We start from the raw sequence: 19,887 nt of genomic DNA, 5'->3' as shown, positions 1-19,887 counted from the left end.
AGTTGTGTTCTGGCCTGGCACAAAGCCAGCTTGATCTGCCAGTACCAGCTCGGGCATCAAGGGGAGGAGCCTGTTGGTCAGTATCTTGGCCAGGATCTTATTGTCCAGGTTTATCAATGAGATCGGCCTGTACAAGGCACAGTCCTCAGGTGGTTTCCTGGGTTTGTGCAGCAGTATAAGATTAGCTTCTCTCATTGTAGGGGGTATGTGTCCTGTTGTGGTGGCTTTGTTATAGACGCCCAGGAGGAGCGGGGTGAGAAAGGTTCCCATTGCTTTATAGAATGCCCCGGTCAGGCCGTCCGGGCCGGGTGCTTTGGATTCTGGTAGTTCCTTTATTGCCTCCAAAATTTCTTCTATCGTAATTTTTTGTTGAGGTGGTCTCTCATTTCATCAGATAGCCAGAACAGTTTGGTATTCTTGGAAAGCAACTGTATCACCTGTGCCCCTCGAGCCGTACAGTTCCTGATAGAAGTGCCGGAAGGCCTCTACGATCTCGTGTTCTGTATACACCGCCTTCCCCCGATGATCATGGATACATTTGATCACCGGAGGTTTCCTGTCTGCAGCCAGCATTCTAGCCAGGAGGGCTCCTGGTTTTTGGCTTATGCCATACTGGCGCGTTTGATGACTTCTTGCTAGATATTGGCTCTCACGATCCACATTATTCCCGGGCTTTTTTCCCAGGTCTCCGGCCGTGGGCTTTGCCGTTCGTGTGTCCCAATGCACTTTCCTCCTTCTCCAAGTTAACGCCTCACCTTGTGATCCGCGCAGTGCGCGCCTCCTATTTGTAGCGGGTCTCCGGGCTATGGGGTCCTTATTTATCCTGCTGTTGTGTTCGTCCCGACTCGTGTGGCCCTTGTGGTTTCGGAGAGGCAGTCGCGCCCGGTGCGCTGCGCTCCCGTGTCGGGTCGGGGCTCAGGTGGCCTTTTGCCCCACTGGGCTTCCTCGGCCTCCTCTTCCCGCGGTGTCCTTGTCCGCGCTCCTTGTTCCGCCTCCTGGGTCGCCCTGGTTCGGCTCCACCACCTCTCCAGAGGGCCACCGCTGTTATGGGTGTTGTTTCCCTCCCTGGTCGGTCGTGCAGCACCTGTGGACTTATTCCTTTCGGGTTGCGGAGCTCCGACGTTCTTTCTCGGCTGCTCAGGTCCTCGCGCCCGCCATTTTGTTTTTCGCAGGTGGCGCCTACTTTTGCTTTTTTCTCCGCGATCCTCACTCCGTTTTTCCTCGGGAGAATCAGCGAGTGCTCTGCTACTGTTCCGACGTCCGTATCTGTTAGTCTGGGCTCTTTACCAGTCGTTTTGTGCCTGTGTGGTTAGAATCTCTGCAGGATCTCGGCAGAGCTCTGTGATCGTGCCTCCTACAGCATGGCCGCCTAGCCACGCCTCCCTGATACATTGTTAGACAAAAAACACGTCATTTGACTATGCACTCCACCTGCATGTTTGCTGACTGCCATCGAACAGTGGGTTTCCCTTCATCCCGAGCTAGCACAAGATTGGGATCCGGTGTTTCTTGATGGTTTGCTGTTCGTGCAAAACAGTCTATACCTATCTACGTACCCAAGACATCCGCATCCATGCTCTAGAATGGTCTCATGATGCCACAATCAATGGACATCCAGGCCAAAAGCGCACACTAGCCTTGCTCCAACGTTGGTGTTGGTGGTCCACCATGCGTAAAGACGTATGTGATTACGTCAGTAACTGCTCGATCTGCACCCAAAGTAAACACCGTAAGGGGCATCCCCTAGGTCTGCTCCAACCACTGCCCCTTCCACTTAGACCATGGCACACGGTCACCATGGATTTTGTTACAGATATGCCAAGGGTACAGGGCTATGACACAATCTGGGTAGTCATGGACACATTCACTAAGATGGCACGTTCATTCCTTGCACTGGTATACCCTCGGCCCCTACCCTGGCCGGTCTGTTTTTTGGATCTGTTTTCTGTCCCTTTGGACTTCCGACCATTCCAATCATGGACAGGGGCTCACAGTTCACTTCGAGATTCTGGCGGGCCCTCACAAAGTTTTTAGGTATTGATGCCCGGTTTTTGTCTACTTACCACTCTGAGACCGACGCGTCAACCAGACGCTCGAGCAGTATCTACGCTGCTTGTCCTTGCAATACCAACAGTCGTGGTATCAGGTATTACATATTGCTGAATTTGCCTATAATAACGCCCCCCATGCATCTACAGATTTTTCTCCATTCTACACACTATATTCCCAGACCTCCTTGCTTCACAAAAACCTGCAGCTGACGCATGTCTTAGAGACCTGACGGTCATCCAGAGCCAGACCATCACCCATCTCAGGGAAGCGCAGGCTGTCATGCGTCGCACAGCAAACAAGAAACATGCTCCAGCCCCCTCCTATGTTGTTAGCGACAAAGTCTGGCTATCCACCAGGCACCTTCACATTCCGGGCTGCCGGAAGTTGCTCTGTCGTTTTGTTGGCCTCTACAGGATCACCAGGGTTATCAATCCTGTCGCCTATAGCTTATCTTTGCCTGCTGCATGGCGCATCCACCCTGTTTTTCTTTTTTTTAAACTTTTCTTTTTGGTATTTTACAACAAGAACATAGCAACAAGAAAGCTACGAAGAAAATTCCACCCCTCCCTGATTCCCCCCGCCCGCCCTTGGAACTTCTGCTCCCTCTTCCAGTATCTGAAACCAGTTCAACTCGTTCATCCCGCTCCCAGTTATGTAATCTGGGACGCGTTCAGGGCGTCATCGCTGCTGCCCTTTACCGTCGTCCCCAGCCTTCAGCTCGGATGAGACAGCAAGTAGTTCACATAAGGGCTACAGATATCTGGTGGTTTAGTGTGCAGGGGAATGTTCTGATAAAGTTAGTCTCAATGTCATAACAATAGGTCACATCTTGCATCCACATTCTCTTCGTTGGTGGAAGGCCCTTGCCCCAGGTCATAGCTATTTGCCTCCTTGCCAGCACCAGCAGCAGACCGATCAGTTTCCTTGCTGCTGGCTGTATTTCACGGGTGCATCCCAGCAACGCCACCATGGGGCACTTTTGGATCTGTTCTCCTGCAATTGTGGAAAGTGTAGACAGTACTTCTCCCCAGAAACTGCTAACCAGTGGACACTCCCAGGCTATATGAAGGAAGACCGCAGGGGCAGCTCAGCATCTGTCGCAGGCTGAGGAAACAGTTACGTGCTGTCGGTGAAGTCTGCTGTGGGTGAGGTACATATGATGCTGGAAATGGAAGTGTATGAGTTTGAACCTCGAGTTTAGAGCCACCTTCTGGGTTTGTTTCTGTATGTACGACCAATCTTCGTTGCTTATCTGACCAGCCAGTGACCTTTCCCACCTTGCCTTAAGGGCTGGCAACTGGGGAGTTGTAGCCAGTAGTTCTTTGTAAATGCACAAAACTAATTTGCCCTCTCGCTGAGCTAGGATCATCTCATGTAAAAGCTGCCATGTGGTGGTCGTGCCGGGAAGGTGGAGAACAAAGTCCTTAGAGCATGGTGAGTTCTAAAGTACACGAAGATATCCAGCGATGTGACAGAGCTGCGTTCCTTGACCTGTCTGAGTGACATGAAGGTGTCCTCGACAAACCAGTCGTCAATCGTGGTGATTCGCAGCTTGTCCACAAGTTGGAGTGGCAACCCCGGGATGAACTTCGCTGGAAGAAGAAGAGAGTACCAATGAACCATTCGACATTTGCACGCGATACTCCTCCAGATCTCATACGTCGTTAATACAACATTCGTGGTCTTTGACGGGACGTGTAGTTCTACAATTACTGCCCTCAGGAGTTTAGCGGTGGCCAGGGCTCTCTCCACCTTTACATGCAGTCGAATTGATTGGGTCGCGAACCAGTGGCTCAGGAAGTGTGCCTGAGCCACCCAATAATAGCGCTCCAGGTCAGGGAGTGCAAGGCCTCCTTTTGCTATGGGTTGGACAAGGTTGGAGTATGCTACTCTTGCTGGCTTGCCCGCCCAAATCAGTTCCTGAATGAGACTGCGAGTTGTCTGAAGAAGCCTTTTGGTAACAGTAGAGAAAGGTTGACAAATAGGTATAATAGTTTGGGAAGTATCATCATTTTAACAATCGAGGCTCTGCCCCAGAGTGTAAGGGGTAGGCTTTTCCAACAGGTTATTTTCTCTGTACGTGCTGCCATGGTTCTTCCATAATTATCGTGGAAAAGTTAATTGTGGTGCCTGAAAAGCATAATTCCAAGGTATCGTACGTTGGTTGTTTCCCATCGGAAGTGGAAGTCATTTTCAAATTCTGGCGTGTTTGCCGTCAGCGGGAATATTATTGATATGCTGTTATTTATCTTCAAATGGTCCCAACGAGATGCCCCTGTCGATGAACTTGCTCCTGAGGTTTGCAGCTAGCGGTTCCATAGCGAAGGCGAACAGCAGGGCCAACAGGGGACACCCCTGCCTGGTCCCCCTTCTCAGCTCTATAGGTTCTGATTTCATGGTCCCAAGGGTGATGATGGTTTGCAGACTCTTGTATAAAAGTGGGACCATCCTGAGAAAATAGGTTCCTAGGCCCATTTTTCCTGAGTACAGCAAAGAGATAGTGCCACTCCACCGAGTCAAATGCCTTCTCCGCATCGGGAAGGAGCGCCGCCGCCTGCTTCGATGGATCTAGTGCTTCAATGACGCAGAATAGTCTCCGGATGCCAAAAGTTGTGTTCTGGCCTGGCACAAAGCCAGCTTGATCTGCCAGTACCAGCCAGGGCATCAAGGGGAGGAGCTTGTTGGTCAGTATCTTGGCCAGGATCTTATTGTCCAGGTTTATCAATGAGATCGGCCTGTACAAGGCACAGTCCTCAGGTGGTTTCCTGGGTTTGTGCAGCAGTATAAGATTAGCTTCTCTCATTGTAGGGGGTAAGTGTCCTGTTGTGGTGGCTTTGTTATAGACGCCCAGGAGGAGCGGGGTGAGAAAGGTTCCCATTGCTTTATAGAATGCCCCGGCCAGGCCGTCCAGGCCGGGTGCTTTGGATCCTGGTAGTTCCTCTATTGCCTCCAAAATTTCTTCGGTCGTAATTTGTTTGTTGAGGTGGTCTCTCATTTCATCAGATAGCCAGAACAGTTTGGTATTCTTGGAAAGCAACTGTATCACCTGTGCCCCTCGAGCCGTACAGTTCCTGATAGAAGTGCCGGAAGGCCTCTACGATCTCGTGTTCTGCATACACCGCCTTCCCCCGATGATCATGGATACATTCGATCACCGGAGGTTTCCTGTCTGCAGCCAGCATTCTAGCCAGGAGGGCTCCTGGTTTTTGGCTCCTGCCATACTGGCGCGTTTGATGACTTCTTGCTAGATATTGGCTCTCACGATCCAGGTTATTCCTGCAGTCTTCTAGCTCTTCCTTTAACCGGGCCAGGACGGACTAGTCTCCTGTTTCTCCTTATGTGGTTTCTAAATCCTTCAGCCGGGATTCATTTTTTTGAAGGTAACTTCTGATCGTCTTCAGAACGGCGTGTTCCTTAGCGATGCAAACACCTCTTGTGTAGCACTTTAGAGTTTCCCACAGTGTACTGTGTGACGGGCCGATTCTTCATTGATTGTCAAGAAGGAATTGATCTCCTCCGGAAGTTCTAGGGCGAACACCGCATCTTGGAGGGCACTGGCTTTAAACCTCCATGGACTTCTGTTTCTGATGTTGCCTACCGTTGTGGCATCCAATATGCCCGGGGAGGGGTCGGAGATGGTTCGGGGTAGAATCTAACAGTCGCCCCATTGCAGCACGCCTGCTCTGGATACTAGCAGGTAGTCTAAACGTGAGTCTGTCCCATGCACCCACGAGTGAAATGTGTATTCGTGGAAGTGTTGTGCGTCTGCCTCCAAATAGCTACAAGGTCGTATGTGTTACACATTTTTTGGATTTGGTTGCTCGCTTTTGAGAGCATGCCGACATTTGCTCCGGATCTGTGTAGGCTAGGGTCTAGCACTGTATTGAAGTCGCCTCCCCAAATTATTATTGCATTATCAACATTTGCTAGATGTTGCATTATCCAGTGAAAGGGGTTAGCCATGTCGACGTTAAGGTCATAGGAGTTCACCAGAGCCACACTTATGCCCGCCAGAATGCAGTGCACCACCAAAGCCCTCCCTTCAGCGTCACGTGAGACCTTAAGGAGTCTAAAGTTCAAGTTTTTATGGATCAGCACTGCCACCCCTCTGGCGTATGATGAAAACGACGAATAGTAGCGGTGACAGCCTCCTATATGTGCCCATTTGTTTTCAGTGGTATGGATGAGGTGTTTTTTTTTTTGGTAAAGGTGATGTCCACCTTGTGCCGTTTCAAGTAGAGCGAGATCTTCCTCACCTTTGCTGGATTGTTAGCACCCCTGACATTCCACATGATCAACTTGAAGGGCAGTACCGGCATCATGTCTTAGCGGGATCTTGAGGAGCGGTTTCTGTGGTTTGGTGGCGGATGTTCTATCCGGGCATTATTTTGTAATTGTCCATAGGGGGGAGGGTAGTGAACAAGTCAACAAACTTCACAACTATCCCAACTTGAGTCCTGATCCCTTCAATCCACTCCCCTTCGGGCAACCCCCAACCCGCCCGATAAAGAACCCTCCCCTTTAACATAACTAATAACTCGTGCTGTGCTCGGGGAGTTAATGCCTCCAAGAATCACTGGCCCTGGTGTGTATCCAAAAAGATGTGTGCTTGTGCGATCAGCTGCAAAGTTTGGCTGGATGCTTGCCTTTCTCACCCGCACTGCCTCAGGGGGGATTTCTCCCGCTTCTCTCTCTCCTCTGCGGTTTTGGATTATCTCGCTGAGGGCAGCAGCCAATGTTGTCAAGGAAAGAGTTGGCTTCTTCGGGGTGGAAAAGAACTGCGTCTTTTCTGCGTGGAAAACGCGCAGCTTGGCCGGAAACAGCATTGAGTATTTTATTTGTCCCTCTCGTAGGCAACGCTTCACACCTGCGAAGGCTCTGCGTGCGGCCTGCACCGTCGGTGAAAAGTCTGAGAAAATCTCGATCTTATCTCCATCGTACTGAAGGTTGCCCTTCTCTCTGGCTATTCTAAGTATAGTGACGCGGTCTTGAAAATTCGTTAACTTAGCAATAATGGGGCGGGGTGCCGCCCCCGGTACAGGGAGAGTAGCCAGTATTCTGTGCGCCCTCTCCACGACGAATAAAGGGGAGAATGCAGCCACCCCGAATAGATCTCTGCACAACTGTTCCACAAAGTCTTCCATATTTGACAGGGTGTGTCGTTATCTTACCCCCACCAGTCTAATGTTGCTCCGGTGACTGCGCCCCTCTAAGTCCTCATTTTTGGCAGCCACTTTCATCTGGCGTTCCAATGCCATAACCCTGAGCGCCAGGGATGAGGCGCCGTCGTCCATGTCGGAGATTCTCTGCTCAGCAGAGTTTAGTCTCTCGCCATGTTTATCGAGGGGATGCTGTAGTAGGTCCACTTTAGCGGAGAGGGCATCCATTTTGGAGTCAAGACCGCCTATACCTGCTTTCAGGTCGAGAAGGATTTCTCTTATATCGGAGGTGATAGAGCGTCCCGGGTCTTTGTCGTGTTCCATGGCTGATACCTGGGTAGGTTCCTGGTTTAAATGTCGGGACTCTTCACGATGGCCCCTGCTTTAAAGGTCAATTTCCGTTGAGATTTATCGGATTTGCCCATGCTGCAATCCCCGACCCCGAAGTGGCTGTGGGAAGGTGGCCTGAAGACCAGGGAATCTCTCTGGCGGTATGTATGTAGCTGTCCAAATACGTTCCGTGTGTTTAGCTGTAAAAAGAGGCCAAAGAGACACTCCGTCCCTCCCTGCGTTGGCTCATAGAATTTCGTGGGGTCCACAGGGGAGTTCCGGACCAAGGATTATGGCTCATAAACTCGAAGTAGCTGCTGTTGCCAGGTCACTGGAGTTTGTCTGCTCTGATACTGTGCAGGTTCGCGCCGCAATTGAGTGCAGTCAAGGGTAGCACGGAGCGGTGCCTCCTTTGGAAATCAGATTATGGCCTTCCAAGTGGGTGAGGGGGCCTAGTGTCACGACGGCCTCCCCTCAGTGCCCTGGGTGAATCTTAGGGGAGGGGGGCCCACGCCGCCAAGTCATGCCAGGGGGATGGGGGTGCGCACGCCACACCCGCTGAACCGGGACGCCCCACCTGCCTGCTGTGGAAATGGGAAGGGAAGGACCGCATCCTCAAGCCCCTGCGTTTGCCGATCGTTGATGGCATACCGCCGGGTTCAGGTCAGCACTGGGGCGGTGCAAACTGGGCCGCTGGTGGTCTTCTTACCCGATGCGTGGCTCTCGGCCAGCGTCCTACCAGCGGTGGTGCGCCGCCACCACTGATCGTGCCACTGTACTGCTGTGAGCGGTGGGGGCCTCCGCTGTCCGTCGGCGCGCACCAGAGCACTCCTCTTCCAGAGTCCCGGGTCACTGCCTCCAGGGCTCCCGGCACCATGTCACTCTTCCGGCACGCAGAGACAGGCTCCTAACTGCCTCCGCCTCAGGCACTGCCGTTGCTCCGGGGGATCTCAGCCTCTCCTGGTCCTCGGGCTCATCTGCTGGCAAGCCACGCCCCCTCCTCGGCAGCTCCTCGCAACAGCTTGCACAGATGGCTGAAGGGAGGCTCAACAGTCGGCCAGCGGTCCGAGGCGGGCCTGACTCGGCAGCTTGGTGTAGCGGCCGCACCAAGCTGCTGTTGGGCTGCGATCTTCTTATCACCACCCGCTGCGCTTATATTGCGGGTGGCGGGTATTCGTCTGTTAGCAGGGTCCTGGGGGGGAGCGTCTATATGCACACAAGCACTGCTTTTTCAGGATGTTTCAGGGCTCAGCACTGAGCTCACTAGTGAGCGGCCATCTTGGATGGCTCTCTAGCGCCCTCTGGTCCACCCTGTTTTTCAAACCTCCCTCTTAAAGCCCTCCACTCGAGCAGTGCTGCCCCCTGCATCCATCCTGCGGGGTCCCCGGAAGAGTATGAGGTCAGTGATATTCTTGGTTCCCGTGTCACTAGGGGACGTCTGTATTACCTGGTGGATTGGGTTGGTTTTGGTCCTGAGGAGAGGTCCTGGGAGCCCGCTTCTAACGTCCACGCCCCGCTCTTGGTGTCCCGTTTCCATCGGAACTATCCCTCTTGCCCACAGGGTCGTGGGCATTTGGAGAGGCGATCTATCACGCACACAGCACACTGGGGCACCCCTGACCTGCACACATCACACCAGGGCAACCCTGACCTACACACTACACCATGGTACCTCTGACATGCACACAGTAGACAACCCCTCCATTAGGGATCAGGTACGTCCTACCCAGCTGCAGAATGGTGTTCGATTGGCACGTTGTCATGGTTCCCCAAAGGTCCAGGGTGCTTTGTTGTTTCGGAACAAGTTCTGTGGCGGCTCTGGCTGCGCTGGCAGTTGTCATGGAGACTAAGGAAAACACGTATTGCACGGCAGCCAGCTCACATGGTGCGGACCCGCTCACGTGATCACTCAGCCCTGACACAGGCCCGCTCAGGTGGTCACGCGTCCTTGCCAATGGGATAAACGAAGGCCGGTTCAGTAACGCAGCGCTACTCAGCTGTCTTTTCACCCAGCTAAGTGGCGTTCTTTGATTACAGCTCTTTGGACTTCGACCTTGCTTCGCTTACAGATTTTCTTGTGCTGAACCCCTGGATATGGCACTCACTACTGTTGTATTACTCGGACTGCATTACTGAAGTACGGCCTCACGGACTGCCTTTTTCTTGTCTCTTCTGCTACTGCACATTTTGTTTAGTATTCTGGATAATCTCGACCTACGTATCCGCCTCTGAATCTTGTTTGGATCTGTCCTTCGTGTACCATGCTTGGCCCCATCCAGCACCATTGGGGCCCATCTCAGTAGAACTGTGGACTACGGTGGCAACCCATCAAGTGCCTCTTGGGATCAAATATCAGCTGGTCCTTCTTGTTTACAGCACTGCACTGCACCATCTTGGGGAACAAGCTTTACACCATGTTGGGGGGAGCAAGTCTGCTTACCTCCTCACTTACACCAACGTCCCCAGCAGCCTTATTTGCCACCACCTAATGTCATCCTCCTCCAGCTGATGGCACTCTGAAGTATCGGTTACACGGAGGCGTATTAAGGTAGCTTATGTATTTATTGTATATTAAATATAAAGTTAAGGAGATCAATAGATATGTAGTATCAGGCTCCACCGGCTGACAACCTCTTCCGTTGGCAATTCAAACCTCCTCCGCTCGCTCACACTCGAAGCGTCCTCTGCACTATGACGTGCTTCAAAGGATCACCTCTCGTGCTTGCCTGGTCACGAGCTCTGCAGTCTTTAGCTGAAATGCTTATACTACACATCTCCCCTTCTTAATATTCGAAAACATAACAAAACTGTCTCTTTACAAATCGTATTGGGCTCATTGTTCACACACGAAGTCTTTCAATCTGCAGGGATGATGAATGACTCTCCCTCTTCTTGATGTGCGTGCGATATCTGTTCTTAGTTTTGGCAAGGAAATCATTGATGGGTCTTTCTCCTGTGTTACATCCCTCTGACATCTCTCAACATCACTAGTACCATTTGCATTCATACCCTCTCTTGACTTTTCTCGACTACTATGCATTGGTGCATTCTCTACAGGAGTATCCCACACATACACTCTCTTCATATTCCAGTCTCTTCCATCTTCAACCCTCACTGCATGTTTAAAAACTTCAATGACTCCAACTGGCTTGGACCATTTACATGGACCATTTCTCAATACAGGTGGAAGTTTGATTCTCACTCGTCCTCCCACTACCAATGTTGGACTCTTTTTTTTTTAGTACTTACAGACACATCCTGATTTCTTTTGTTTCTTAACTGCATAGTTCTGATGTTCTGACATGCATCTCCGAAATCCTTCCTTATCACAGTCATTCTTTTTAACCAAGATGGTGTTAACTTAGTGTTAGCTTTCCTACCTCTACTCATTTCAAATGGCGACAGGCCAGTCGTACAGTGTGTTGTGAAACGGTGTGCATTAATCTTTTGTTTAACAGCTTCTTCCCATTTCACACCGTTTGCCCAAGCCCATCTCACAGCATCTTTAAGCACCCTGTTGAAGCGCTCAACCACCCCATTAGTCTGTGGGTGATATATGGCACTTCTTTTATGTACAATGGAATTTTCCACACAAAATTTCTCCATTTCTCTTGAACGGAATTGAACTCCATTGTCTGTTAATATGCTTTTGGGTAAACCTTCCCTTCCACATACTTCTTTTAAGAAATCAACCACAATTTTTGCAGTCATGCATGGTTTAATCATGACTTCAACCCATCTAGTCAAAAGATCAATAATCACTATACAATACTGTTGTTTTCCCTCACTGTAAATTGGACCTATTATGTCCATACCTAAATCTTCCCATATGTTACCTGGAAGATCGGTAATTACCATGGAGTATTTCTCACTCACACATCCTCTATCACTCTCTTTGCAAAGGATACGTCACGTATGACTCTCTCAGCCTGTAGATCATATCCTGGCCACCAGAATTCATCTCGTATTCTTCTCTTCGTCTTTACAATTCCTTGGTGACCTTCATGACCTAACTCAATGATCTTCTGACGTAGACTTACAGGCGGAACAATTCTGTCACTCCTCATAATTCTGTTATTTTCCACCTTCAGTTCATTCGCAACCTTCCAGAATTCTAACAGTCCATTTTCTTCATATTTGGTCTTGGTCAATGCATCACCACATATAATGATGTGTTTCAACTTATTGAAGGTATCATCCAACTCCTCTGCTTTGTTCCATTCTTTTTCCGATATAGATAGTTCTTCAATGTTTAACACAACCTCAGATTCCATATCTTCAACGTCATCTACTTCCAAGACATTAGTGAGTCTTGATAAACAATCAGCAGCACGATTTGTTTTGCCTGGTACATATTTCACTGTACTATTATACTCTTGCAGAAGTATGACCCATCTTTTCATACGATTTGAGACATTGTCCAAACCCTTACTCATTATGACATGGACTAATGGTTTGTGATCTGTGCGAAACTCCACTTCTGTTCCCCAAATGAAATTTCGAAATTTCTCTGCCGCCCATTTAATGGCCAACATCTCCTTTTCAATGGCTGCATACGTCTTTTCAGCTCCCTTCAGCAATCTGGATGCAAAGGCTATTAATCTTTCTTTACCATCACTTTCTTGGGTGATAACTGCACCAAGACCCACATTGCTGGCATCTGTCGTGATAACGGTTTTCTTACCACTCTTGAAATTTCGCAATGATGGCGCTTTATTCAGTTCATGTTTTATCCATTTAAATTCCTCTTCACATTCTGTATCCCATGCAAATGTTTTCTTCTTCAATAATTCACGCAGAGGAACAGTATGTGTAGCAAAATCACACATGAATTTTGAATAGTATTCAGCCATGCCGATGAATGTACGTACTTCTTCTTTAGATTTGGGTCTTGGCATATTTTCTATTGCTTCTACTAGCTGTCTCTTGGGTCTTACTCCCTCTGCCGATATAGTATGTCCTAAATATTCAATTTCATTACAATTTATCCTGCATTTTTCCTTACTAAGGGTCATTCCAGCTTCGTACAATTTCTTGAATACTTGTCGTATTTTCTCGTCATGTGTTTCCTGGTCAGTAGCATGTATCAAAATATCATCCTGGAAGCATATAAAACCGCGATCTCCTTCAAACAATTTATGCATGACTTTCTGGAAAACAGATGCAGCTGATATTAGCCCAAACGGTAGTCTCTTGTACTGATATAGACCATCTGGCGTCATAAATGCTGTCATGCATCTGGATTCTTTGTGTAGATTCACCTGATGATATGCCGTAGTCAAATCAAGGGTGGAGAAATGCTTCGATGGACCAATGGTGGAAACTATTTAATGAATGTTTGGAAGTGGGTGTCTGTCGGGAATTACACATTTATTCAGCTCACGCATGTCAACACATATTCGCAATTTCCCAGATTTTTTCCGTAAGACAACCAACGGGGATACCCATTCGCTGGCGTCAATGCTTTCTATGACTCCTTGCTCAACCAAGTCTTTTAGTTCCTTCTTGACTTCTTCTCTCATAGAAAGGGGAATATTCCGTAATTTTTGCGCCACCGGAATACATCCTGGTTTCATTATGATTTTATGAGAATACCCACGTAAACACCCAATTTCATTCTTGAACACGTTCTTCATTATTTCTTCCATTCCTTCATGTGTCAAACGTTTTCTTGTTTCATCATTTTCAATATTCATCACTGACTCATCAGCATTGGCTTCCAATCTCACTCTGAGTTTGCTCTGATGGGTCCAGCTTAATAAAGGAGTTCTCCCAGATTTCGTGATGTAAATCTTCCCATTCGCTTTTCTGTTTTTAAATTCGAGTGAAGCCCAAAACCATCCAATGATATCTATTTTAATGCCACCATAGGCTCTGGGTCGAATGTCAGGTTCATGCAAATATTCATGTTTCTTTCTGTCCCACATCTCTTGTGGTATTAGTGTATATTTGGCACCAGAATCAACCATCATGTGCATATTCACTCCATCTACACACACCATGGCTTTAGGGCTTTCTATTTCTTCTTCTTGTTCTTCATCAGATATAGCAAAAACACATTCATCATCATCAATATTACTGTCATTGTCACTACCAATCCAATTCATGGAAGTATTTGATGCTTTGCAACATCTGGCATAGTGGCCCTTGCCCTTGCATTTGCCACATATAATTTTCAAAGCAGGGCATTCAGGACAATCGGCCCAATGGTCAGTGCTGTCACACCTAAAGCATCTTCCTTCATTTCTTCTTCTTGGGTTGCCTCCTTGTCTGCGTGGACTTCTTCTCTTCTCATTTACTCTGGTTGCACCTCTGCCCCTTCTATTTCCATTCCACAATGAATTACGAGGTTTTCCTGATTTGTCTCTGCTGCTAGTTACACCCACCACTTGGGTTATTGATTCAGTGTTTTTATTTGTGTTTATAGTGTTATTACTCTTCGGGGCTTCTTGTTTAATCTCCACAGACTGCATCCTGTTTTCTAGTTCTTGAACACATTTTTCCGTATGTTCAACTTCTTTGGCTATCCTCAGAACCGTGTCGAGGGGTGGGTCATCTTCAGCCCACAATTTTTCCCTTACTTTGCCGCTTCTGCACTCTAACATGAATTGGTCACGTAGTCTCTCATTCAATTGTGCATTGAATTTACAGGTTCTAGCTAATTTCCTTAAATTAGTTATGTATTGTTCAACACTTTCGCCTTCTTCTTGAATTTTCTTCCCGAATTTGTACCGTTCTAGTATAGTGCTTAGTTTCTTTTCATAGTGTTTACTCATCTTCTTCACAGAACATTCATAATCGTTTAAATCTGCACTCTCTTCCGGCAATAGTTCTGGCAGATCTTCAAATTTTTCTTGTCCAGCCGGTCCTAAGCAGTGTAACAGAAGAGATTTTCTTTTCTCTATACTACAATTAGGACCACACACTACTCCTGCATAGTGTTCAAAAGCCTTGATCCATCTCTTCCACGGTATTGAAGGTTCCCCTACATCCGTCAAAAAGAACATGGGAGGTGGAACACCACTGAATGCCATTTTGAATGCCTATTAAAACTTGGCCTAATTAATAGTGCACACAATATTGGCAGTGTACCTCAGTGGTAACTCAAAATCCGGTTCACATTCACTTTTCCATATCAGTGTTTCTCATTATAATGTATTTCACACCGTTAAAATGTTCACACTTGTCCTGCACTTGAAAGTGGTTAGCTACTAAAGTTCACTTCATCATCTATAACATGGTGTGCAGTATAAATTTTACTTTTACCTTTCCCTGCTATTAAAGGTAGTTTGGTAATTAGAGTTCACTTGCTTGTCTACAACATGGTGTACGGTAAACAATTTCCGTATACACACTGTGAGCTGGTTGAGCGGGCGTGATATTCTCTCGGACTGTTTCTTATGAAAGATAACGAAAGCACTTACGTGATGATGTGGTCTCACAGACAGTAGGGTTTAAAGGTGGCCGCTGCAACGTTCACGGGAACGGAGCGGCCATACTCATCGTTGGGCCACTGCCACGCTCAAAAAACAGAGCGGAGCGGCCCGGTTCCCCTGGAAATGTTCTCCGGCAATTGAACACACTGGCGGAAGGAGGCGGTGGAGCCCGAATCCTCGTCGCCACTTGAAGTATCGGTTACACGGAGGCGTATTAAGGTAGCTTATGTATTTATTGTATATTAAATATAAAGTTAAGGAGATCAATAGATATGTAGTATCAGGCTCCACCGGCTGACGACCTCTTCCGTTGGCAATTCAAACCTCCTCCGCTGTGCTCTCCCTTCTCCTGTTCTCTTTTCCTCACTTCTCTCCTTCCTTCCTCCCTCCCTCCCTCCCTCCCTCCCTCCCTCCCTTCCTTCCTTCCTTCCTTCCTTCCTTCCTTCCTTCCTTCCTTCCTTCCTTCCTTCCTTCCTTCCTTCCTTCCTTCCTTCCTTCCTTCCTTCCTTCCTTCCTTCCTTCCTTCCTTCCTTTCTTCCTTCCTTCCTTCCTCCCTCCCTTCCTAGTTAGAGCAGAGCTTTTAGTGTTGAGAATTGTTCGCTGTGAAATTGACTTTTAAGTCATTTTTTTAACTGTCTAGTGTTTGATGTTAATCCTGTTCCCAAATAATTCACTGAATTATGTGTGTCCTTAAACTTGCTTTTTAGCTTGATCGCTATCACCTTGTGCTGGCTGTTGCCACAGTATCTCTTCTCTGGACATTAACAGGCAACGCTCTGTGTGCCCCAGCCACATGATCATTTTACTCTGTATTCATATGCCAGCAATCACATCTGTGCAGCGAGCGGGCACAGCAGGAGCAGCGTGCTTGCCATAGGCACGTAAAATGCAAGCTTGTCTGTCCTGTCCGTTTCCTGCTCTGCCCCCCCCCACACCTTAGCAAGGATCTTTGGGGTAATTAAGTACTATAGGGACTTTCTCCTTCAATTTACCAACTACCACTAACTGGCCTCTGAACTGGCAACCTCACTTACCCATGACTGTTCCGTCACCTTTACCGGATAGCATGCCATACTTCGGTCTGCTTATAAATGCTCATTCGTTTCGTTGGTGCAACACAAATTCAATGTCTCTGAGCTACTGTGTACTCATAGCCCTGATCTCTCTTGTTTTACAGAGATATGGTTTTCAGAGACTTCGATTCCTGATTTGCACCATGCTGTCCCAGCGACTTAGTCTATCTTGCATGCCGACAGGAGCGACACTCACCCGGAAGGCGGGATTCTGCTTATCTTTATGAAGCATACGAAGATTACAGTTATTCCAGTCACTTGTAGTGCTAAAAATTGAATCGCTGTTAGTACGGCTCTCTCTTACCCCCCACCTTTACTGTTAAGTTTCAAGTGGCTTATCGCCCTCCATCATACGACAGTTCAGTCTTTGCTGAATGTATTGCCATGCTTCAGTTGAAGTACCCCCATTTTATAATTTTGGGGGTTTTCAACCTCTGGGTTGATGATCACGCAGACCTACGTGGTGCCAATTTGTCGGCTACTATGGCTTATCTAAATCTTGAACAACTGATTGTGGGCGCTACTCACCGAATCCCAGTGATTTGGCCGAAGCCAAAATTATCGAGGCTGAAATGACCGAAACCAAAGTGTTCGAATAACCAAAAGTTTGAACACTTTTTTTTCGGACATTACAGCCGCGATACTTTGCAAAAACACACACACACACACATACACACACCCACACACACACAACACCCCCCCACCCACACCCCCAACATACACAAACCCCACTTACCTTCATCTTCACGCTGGTTCCTGCAGCGCCGGTTCCCTTTCACTTCTGTGAAAGGGAACCGGCGCTGCAGGGTCCTTTTCTTCTCGTTTTTTTTAAACAGAAGGCTACGGGGGTGTCCCGCAGCCTCCGCTCACTATACCATGAAGTATAGTGAGCGGGGCAATGCGGGGGACACCCCCGCAGCCCCCGTTTCTTTTTTTTTTTTTGAAACACGGACGGCTGCGGGAGTGTCCCCAGCAGCCCCCGCTCGCTATACCATAAAGTATAGCGAGCGGGGGAATGCCCGCAGCCCCCGTTTTTTTCTCCTATGCTACCTCCAAAGGATCGAACTTTTGGTGTTCGATCCTTTGGTGGTATCATTTTTCGAACATTTGGCCCTTTCGACCATTTTTTTACGGTCAAAACGACCGAAACCCTACTCACCATCATGGCCACACCTTAGATTTAATATTCGCTGAGGCTAGCAACATGATTACTCACTCTGCCTTCCTGGTTGAGTGGTCTATCATCTTGTTATCCCTTTCACAAACTTTACTCCTACACCCTCTTTAGGTAGCAAATCAACCTAGCTACTCTCCCGTGCCAGGAAGCCTGTGGATCCTGACACCCTATTTACTGTTATCCACAAACATTACAGCGCTGACACGGCTATGCTTCCTATGGCCCCTCGTTGTGCACTGTCTTAACTACCACAAAGCTAGAGGCTAAAACTAAATATTTCTCAGAACGCATTCTGGGAGCAGGTAATCAGTCCAAACATCTTTTCTCACTTGTATAAGATTATGTGTGAATCCCTCTCTGGCTTTTTTGTTAACAAAATTGCTAAAATTGGAGAAAATATTTCAGCCTCCTCCAGAGCTTCTTCTCCCTCCTTTTATTGTGTGAAGAAGGTGTCACGAGGGTGCACTGGCCTTTTTGACTTTTTCTCCTGCTACACAGTATCAGGTCCCCAAAGTCATTAGCCAATTTAAATCCTCCTCTCCAATGTACCCAATCCCTCTAAAGATCATGAAAACGCTCAGCCCTGAATTGGTGCCTTTGCTCATCATGGCACTTACCACTCTCTGAACGATGGGTTTATTTCCTCAGCTCTGGAATGTGCTATTGTATCACCGCTCTGGAATGTGCTATTGTATCACCTTTCCTGAAGAAACCTACCTTGGTTCTTGCAGTTTTAGCAGATTTCCGACCTATTTTTCTTCCGATGTTTCTGATGAAGGCTTTGCAATCTATCGTCACTCCCCAACTCAGGGATTTTTTAGAACAGACTGGTTGTCTCCGGTTCCATCTCATGGAATCTTGATTACTGTAACACAATGCTACTTTCCCAACCTATGTTTTTGATACACCGCCTTCAGGTGTTACAGAATTCGACCACTCGCCTAGCGTTGGGTCTTCTTAAATGTGCCCACATATTGCCGATATTGTGGAATCTTCACTGGCTTCCTCTTGACACCAGAATTAAATTCAAGACTCTCTGCTTGGTCCATCAGGGCTTTTATGGATCCAAAGCCCTTTATCTGCATGAAAAGATAATTAAGTATGCCCCCTCAAGGAATCTCCTTCTGCTTTGTGTTCCCCGTTTTCCAGATTCACAATTGGGGACAAGCTTCCATGTCAGCTCCGGGACTTTGGGACTCTCTTCCTTTGGCCATGCATGCTATTGTTGACCATCTTACCGTCTGTAAGGCGTACAAACGTATTTATTCTAGTCTTTCTTTTTGCCTAGTTCCACTGCTCTTCCCAAACTGGTTTCCTTCTACATAAGGAGTCCTCAGCGTCATGATACCTGTGGGTCTAAGCAGTGCTTTTGAAGTCGTTAAACATAGCATAACATAACATAACATCCTGGTGGATTTACCTCCAGGATTCCGGCAAAGATGTAATGACCACCATAGTCTTAAATCAGTGTAGTCAGTGTTGATTTAAATGTGACTGCTGTGATTCTTATTAAACTTCAATCATGCCCCAACAAAAATATCCCAAGCAGGTTCATCTCTTCCGTGAGATTTGTACTAATTTTATTAGTTTGGTGTTAGGTGGGACTTGTGCCACCTTAAGCTGAAACTATTGCATTCGAGTACTGCTAGGAAGAAATGTATATGAGGAGGGACACACAGCTTGTAGGTGTTGTTTGGTTATGTGCCCACTGTGTTGAATCTGGCGATGTCCTCAATTCTTTTTTGGGGGGCCATCCTTTCCCTATGTGGCCAGGGGATGGCAGCCACTACCTGATCCTGACCCCGGGTCAGCTATATGAGGGAGGACCATATGAGGGGAGGTGACCCTCAGGGGGATGACATGGCACAGTCAGGTGAAGGCACATACCCTCCTTTCCCTTTTAGGGATGTTCCCTCTGTATCCCAAGCTTTTATGGCTTATTGTAAAATGTCCTTTCCATTATCACCATAACCTGCTAAAGACCTATTCAGTGTCATGCAGAAAGAAAACCTAGGAAATGTCCAAACATATAAAAATACTGAGACAAGGAGGCTGAAGGGAGTAATGCAGATCCACTATTCTAAGAACTGCAGAATGGACTGTAATAGTTACAAGCACTTGACAGGTGTCGGGAGGTTTAAAAGGCAGAACCTGAATGAGCAGAGAAGAAGCTACTTGGGCGATCCGTGTTCACTCGAGGATGAGCGATGGACTGATGACCCGCTGTGGAGGAGTCTGTGGAGCCAACCGCCTCAAGGCAGAAGGGGGAAGGCTACAGCAAATGGTGTGCCCCGCTGAAACCGCATCAGAGACAGAAAGCAAGTCTGGTTGGCGGTTCTGGGAACCGGAGAACAGCGTCTCAGCCCCAGGAACACAGATAGAGGCTTGAAAACCAGGCGGGAGCCGCAAAGGACGTGAAGACAGGTGAGAGATGACTGTGGTCCCGCAAACTGTAGGTCGAGTAACGAGATGCCGGCCCTGGTTTACCGTGAAGAACTTAAGGAGTGCTTAAAAAAGCTGGTGAGTCCTGGAGAGAAAGAGGGACACTGGAGTGCTTTGGCAATGATAACAAAGAACGCTAAATCATTGAAAATTGAATGAAGAAGAATCATTTTTGGGAAGCAAAGCCCGAGAGAGAGTGGGGGGGGGAACTTACCTTG

General features: G+C 47.9%; 1 protein-coding gene across 6 annotated transcripts in view; it reads right to left on the bottom strand.

The window, feature by feature from the left end:
• The window catches only part of ACSL6 (acyl-CoA synthetase long chain family member 6), a 774,575-nt gene that overhangs the window by 164,127 nt on the left and 590,561 nt on the right, over window positions 1-19,887 (bottom strand). The gene's annotated exons all lie outside the window — the stretch shown is intronic.

Source organism: Ambystoma mexicanum, chromosome 3p, assembly GCF_040938575.1.
Source record: "Ambystoma mexicanum isolate Mex_15411 chromosome 3p, UKY_AmexF1_1, whole genome shotgun sequence".
Classification (NCBI taxonomy): domain Eukaryota; kingdom Metazoa; phylum Chordata; class Amphibia; order Caudata; family Ambystomatidae; genus Ambystoma; species Ambystoma mexicanum.
The sequence above is the reverse complement of the archived record's forward strand: the minus strand, read 5'-3'. Positions and strand labels throughout refer to the sequence as shown.